The following is a 7,275-nucleotide window of genomic DNA, read 5'->3' as shown; positions in this document are numbered from 1 at the left end:
TACAATATTGAACCTAGGAACATGTAATTAAGTTTGTATGGCCCGGATTAACTGAGGACCCATAGATGGGGACTTTTTTGTACTTTTTCGTTCTTCAAAAGGTACAAAGGCTTTAAACACATCATGGTGAAGGGTATATAAGATTCGGCACAGCCGAATATAGAACTCCTACTTGTTGTTTATTAATAATTATAGTTAAATAGAAATTAACATAAAATAATAATACAGGAAACTATGGGAATAAATGAAAAAATTCAATTAAATTTAAAACATTAAAATAACAATAATTCATTAAAGTTTATTTTTTAAGATTTTGACTTAAAACTACACATTAATAAAGCATAAGTCAAAAACAAAAAAGAATTATTTTATTTTATGATTAATTTTATTTTGGAGTTTTAAATTTGCTGGACTTTTACTTAGAATAACTAAATTAATACCAATGCTTCTTTTTAACGAAAAATTTGGTTGTTTTTGTTAAAATAAACTTTTTACTTGTGATTCATGAAAGAAAAAATGCTGATGATTTAATATAATTTTTTTCAAAAAAAGCAAAAGAAATTCTCACCAACCATCATTAGACTAGTAGAGTTAGAAAGAAATAAATATTGAAATGAAATCTTTAGATGACCTTGAAATAATTAAACAATAAGTCGTTAAAGATTTAAATAAAATAAAAAGTCAAGTTCATGTGATAATTAATAACAAATACACATTGTCAGAGCCATATAGAGACAGACGGACAGACAGACAATTCTCACATTTAACGGCAGTTTTGTAAATGTTTAATTAAATTCAAAAACTAAAACAAAAACATTTTTTTAAATATTTAATTTAGGCTCGACTAAAGACAATAGGCTTAGGGAATACAATTAATCAAAAAATAAATTTATGTGATTACTGTCATATCAGTGAGTGACAAAAATTTAGGGTCTTTTTTTATTATTATTTAACTTTTTTGGTTTAGTTCCCATTAAAGCATGACCTACATTATGAAGTTTTTAAGTCATCATCTTTATATTTATTTGATTATTGTAAATACTTTACAAAACGAAAAGGAAAATGATTTATTATTTTCAAAAAAATTTAAGGTCATTTAGTGGAAAATATTCATATTAAACATAATTTTAAAATTCTTAAAATTCTTTTTATTCGTTTATTTTATTTCCCACTGTAGTTGCATTTATTTGTTCTTACTAATTATTCAATAGATTGATTTAAATGTAGAGTTTTTTCTGTTAAACTGTTGAGTCATTTTTGTATTTTTTTCTTTGATTAAATTCACTGATAGCTTTCAATTGTGTCGTTAGCACCTCAAATATTTTGGCATCAAACTCACACGAAAACCTTCTTCTTTTCAACACAAATCATTAATCATTTTTATAAATATGAGTTGCAGATAATTTACTCATATAATTTACTAAATTTTATTATGTGTTTTTTTGCTCAATATTTTATTGCTTATTATACGTTTTTTATAGATTTTTTTGACTGTTTTGTTGTATTTCCTAAATTCCAAATAAAAAAATTAAAAATTTTACTTTATATTTTTGCTCTTAAAGTATTGGACGAATGTCAACCTTAAATTCACAAATTAAATGAGATAAAATTTCATAATTGTGTTTATACCCTACATCACTATGGTGGTGTATTACTTTATCGACTTAATCGGCACCTTCTGAGTCGATATATCAACGTCCGTCTGGCTGTGTGCAATTAGCAAAGCAATTTAATAAAATTTGACACATACGCTTTCTTTCTGCAGGCATTCTACCTGTTGTAGTTTACATGGATGTCAAAATTGTTCTTGCCAAATTTGAGGTTTCTATCTCTAATAGATTCTCAGATATACAAAGTTTTTTATATTAAAATTATTTGGGGATATTACGCCCTCTTCTTCCGTTAATGTATTACGCTAATGTTCACATGGATGTCCAAGTTGTTTCAACTTTAATAGTTTTCCAGAAAGGTTGTAGATGAAAAAACAATTCGGGATCCACTAAAACCACTACAGAACAAACCAGCAAACAATTGGAAATTTTTAGTAATGGTCAGTAGTTTTTTCATACATTACTTGGTAATCAGTATTAATTATCAATCATATTATTTCATATAGCTGAATAGGTTATTACTGGTAAAGAACAAAGCAATTTGGATTTGTTATAGCCCAATCATCTAGGGCAACATGTTAATGGAGCATCGAGTAAGCGGCTGGAGTGAGAAACATAGAAAACAACTGAATGCCTTGGTTCAAACGCAGGCTGAGGAATTTTTATATTTTTTTTGCTTTCTACATACAAAGTCGGCTCATAATAACTAGTTATATGTAGGTTTATTTGTAACAAATAAGTTCCCTCCGGGGGCATGTTACCTTGGTGAGACCTCTGCCTTGGTGTTATTGTAATCCCGGGGTATATAGAGGTGGCCAATACCTCCGGTCTGACCGGGACTGAAAAATTGGTGACAGTCTACTGTTTGGCTTATCCCTTGCGTAGATTGCCAGAGGTCAGACCAGAGCACCGCATAATCTGGTACTACGGGTGGCCCGTTGCCCGCAGGACTATGTCCTGGCTGGTCAGTTAGTTGAGGTTCCTTCGGGATCCACGTAGTGGCTGTGGTTTAAACCCAAATTCGCGGGAACAGTAAGTGGCGGTTAAAAGAATGATGCATGATAATAGTCAATATTTCGGGATAAGTTCGGTGCTGTTGCCGAAAATCAACAGATACCCCACAGAGGAGTGACTGTGGGACTAAGCGTTGGAAATGGGTTGGGTGATACGGAATGAATGTAGAGGTTTGCGGGCCTTACCCCACCCGTATACCTAAATGAGTGTGTCGTATGTTCTTCGCTATGAATGTGTCGAATAAATGAGATGTGTGCTGGGTTGAATGATGATGGATGAATGGTATCATATACAAGTGATACCAATTAATTTTCCTTCCTTGACCAGATATGTTCAGAGTATACTCTGTTCATATCAGACTTACAACAGCGTGTCACCGTGAGTGAGAACGATGTCTACGGCTTATTGATGGATCGTGCTTCGGTCCACCGGTTACTTCTCTAGGTGCTGTTGCGAATCAACAGAGCCATTGTAGTGTGGTTGTCTTTCAACGTGACTACTTTGGTAAGAGATTAGATAGCTCGAGTACTCCAGCAAAGTACTTGCGCATGGACCGGTCATAGCCAATGTGTAAAAATTGCCACCTGAGTGTTCATTGAAGACAAAGGGGCGATGGTAGACCGTTCTCAAGTCTACCCTGTGGATGAAAAAGACCACCGTGGGATAAGGCCGACACGGCAGGTTCTCACGTTAAAACTCTCGACAGTCTGTAACAAATAAGTAACCAATTATTAATATGATTAAGGTAGGTACATTTTATTTACACCTCGCCGAACAAAAATAATTAGTTATTCACCCCATGAGTAATTAGTTTCTACGCGATTCCATGATTACTTTCTAGCTTACTAGGTAATGAAAGTTTTTGCTGGGATAAAAACTACAAAGTTAGTAATTGTGTTGTATCACAAGGAGATGTTATTGACTCGTCATGGAACACTTGTCGCACTGGCTAAAGAGAGATTTAATTAAGCATCACTGGGTCAGTCACATAGTCTAAAGAAGGTGGTAGAAGAAGTGCCACGCCCATTAAATCCACTTTGCCCATTCTGACCACAGTTGTTCATATAGATGTCCAAGTTGTCACACAAAATTTTAGGACTCTATACATCTACTTGAAATATCAAAATAAAAAGTAGCTATAGTTCCTTCCAGACAGTATCCTCATACCAAGATACTGTAAAATTTTCAAGAAAATCCGTCTAGCCGTTTAGGAGTCTATAGACTTCAAACAAAGCCACAAACAAATAAACACACATTAATTTTTATATATATAAAAATCGGCAAGACTTATTTTTATATAAATCTAAATGATACTGCCGGTTTTCGTAATAATCGGGTCACATTTCACTCTGACCCCGTTCTAAATAAGATCTCTTTTGAAAATTATCAAAAATCACTTTTAAACACGATTAATTTCTACGTGAATAACTTCAACGAAGAAGTAAGGTCCTCTACCAAAATTTTTAATAACCCGGCAAAAGTAAAACGAAGTACTTCCAAAAGAATAACAATTAACACCACTTCAATAGTAGCGGTAAGTGAATTTGTTTACCTTCTGTGGAAGTGATGTTTATTGACTTCCAAAGAAGTGAAAATAATTCAATTTTGTTTAAAATTTAAGGTCTTTTGTAAAGAAATTTTTTGAATTAAACCCATGCGTGTAATTTAATTAATTTTGTTAATATTATTTAAGTCAAATTAGTTGTATTCTACAATACCAAAACTTCACTTTCTAATAACTTCAAAAAAGAACATAAAAATTACTTCCTGATAATGAGTTCAGATGTAGTGAATTTGGAATCAAATAAAAAGAACATCTCTCCAGTACTTCCATGAAGTAAATTGTACTTCTTTGTCCCTTCTTTGGAAGTTTTTTTACTGGGAATAGGCCGATATTTATCCTCTCGCAATAACAACCGCTATTTTAGTAAATCTATTTTTTTTTTGCGAAAAAGAAATATTTCTGAATAAAGGTAAAAATCAAATTAAATGCTTTATTATTAAAAAATAATCCACATACTCACTGGTGTAGGATAACATATGGTCGATCATGCCCGATTATACATTCTCATTTTTTTGTGTTTATGTTTTTTTTCTTAGTTTTACGTAGCATTTTACAGAAATGAATTGGTTCAAAGCGACACTTTAATATTTTGTCATGGCACTGAAAAGAAAATTAAATCAGGTAAATAAAGTCATTATTATTTTAACAATTATTTTTTTGATGTAATTTTTTATGTCATTTAAAAAACACAAGTATGAATACATGGGCGGGCATGGTCGACTCTACATCAGGTTTTGTACTTGGTTTAAAAGAATTATTTTGTTTTGAAAATTGAGTTCTGTATTCTTGGGTTAAAAGTATGCCCCAAATGTCATTAAATTAATTAAAGATCTGTATCGTAACTGTTGGACCGAAGTACGATTCATCAATAAGCCGAAGACATAGTTTCTACTCTCATGGACACACTGTGGTAATTCTGATATGAACAGAGTATAAGGAAGGAAAATTCAATGGTATCATTTGTCATCCATCATTTTTTAACCCAGCACACATCTCATTCATACGAAACTTTCATAAGAGAAAAACATACGACAGATTTATTATAGGTAGACGGGTAGGTGTGGCCCGCCGTACCCCACATTCATCCCTTATCATATACAATTAATACCAACTCATTTCCAACGATTAGTCCCACAGTCTGTTGTTTCGGCAACAGCACCGAACATATCCCGAAATATTGACTTTATCTTACATCAGTCTTTTAACCGCCACATACTCTTCTCGCGAATTTGGGTTTAAGTCACAGCCACTACGTGAATCCCGAAGGAACCTCAACCAACTGACCAGCCAGAACATAGTCCTTCGGTCAGTTAATCTTGTTAGCAGTGCCGAGAACCTAAATAGACTCAGCAAAAATAAAATGAAGTACTTAAAAAAAATAACAATTATCACCACTTCAAAAGTAGTAATAAGCAATATTTTAACTTCTGTGGAAGTGATGTTTATTGACTTCCAAAGAAGCGAAAAGAATCCAAACCAATTTTTTTGAATTAAACCAAACCAAAAAAGAACATAAAAAAACTTCCTGGGAATGACTTTAGATGTTGTAAATTTGGAATCAATTAAAAAGGATATCTCTACTATGACAAGCCTGTGTTAAAATCGTCACTTCTTCAGGTCTTTTTGAGTTTTTCCATGGAGTAAATTATACTTCTTTTTCGTTTCTTTCGTTTGGAATCAATTAAAAAGGACATCTCTTCTATGACAACAACTGAATGCCTTGGTTCAAACCCCGGCTGAGAAATTTTTATATTTGTTTGCTTTCTACATACAAAGTCGGCTCTTAATAACTAGTTATCACATAAATATATGTAGATTTATTTGTAACAAATAAGTTCCCCCGGGGTATGTTACCTTGGCGAGACCTCCGCCTTGGTGTTATTGCAATCCCGGGGTATAAAGAGGGCCCAATACCTCCAATCTGACCGGGACAAGCCTGTGTTAAAATCATCACTTCTTCAGGCCTTTTTCAGTACTTCCATGGAGTAAATTTTACTTCTTTTTCGTTTATTTTGGGAAGGTATGGACTAAGCAGGGAAAGGGCAAAGAGTTACAACAAAAGGCAATATTCATTCTCGACAAGATTACCAAAAATTCTAAAAACATGTCGCCTCAGAGTATTACTTATTACGCAAGATACTATACTTAGTATGTATATCCAGAGATTAATTTGCAAAAAATAAAACGTTAAGCAAAACAGCTCTCAGACGTAGAACAGGTAAATCTTAAAAAAGAAGAAAGGAAACTAGTTTGTAATTATGGCGTATCATAGTGGGATATTAACTGTTCGTCTTGGAACACATTTTGGTTTGACTTGTTTTCTTCATAACGGTATTGCACTAAAAATATGAAATATAATGAGTTTTTAGATTTGAAGGATAGAACTCCTCAAAAACCTAGTATGAAATGGGCGATTAAAACTTTTGAACGCTAAAATGAACTTATGTACCCGAATCTTGGGCTAAATGCATAGATGTCTTTATACCTAAGTAAGGAATGATCTCCCATATAAAGTGAAAGGGCTTGAGAGCGATCTGTCTGTCTTTCTTTATTTGAAAAGATTATCAGCGTCTCAACATACATACATGAGTATACTAGGGACTAGTTACAAAAGACTCTAGAGCATGGGGATGGCTTTCAACAAGGTACCCTGCAAAATGATAATATCACTTCTAAATAATTTGGGAATAAATCAGCTGGTTAAAGCTATATAATGCCAAAATGCAAAATATCAAGGAATTATCCAGGATTTGAATAACAGTGATTCGATTAAAGTGAAATCAATTCACCAAGCCTCAATCAGTGTTCTTCCTGTATGGCATCCCGTGTCTTTCTGTTTCCTTGGGGCTTTACTGGATAAACAGTATAAAGTGCAAATGAAATTCGACTAGGATAAATCATTAAAAAAAACTATTTTCTCTTATTTTAAAAATCGGCATCATACGCATGTTGCTGTTTTCTTTAGCTTCAAATTTTTTTGTCGCATCTATATTGTGTCAAGATGAATTAACTTGCGTTTGCCGGTGATCGTTTTTTTGCTTTTTTTGTTTTTAGTTACCGACGTTAACAATTTATGAATAAAAGACG

This window comes from Lucilia cuprina, chromosome 4, assembly GCF_022045245.1.
Source record: "Lucilia cuprina isolate Lc7/37 chromosome 4, ASM2204524v1, whole genome shotgun sequence".
Classification (NCBI taxonomy): Eukaryota; Metazoa; Arthropoda; class Insecta; order Diptera; family Calliphoridae; genus Lucilia; species Lucilia cuprina.
This window is presented reverse-complemented; position numbering follows the sequence as displayed.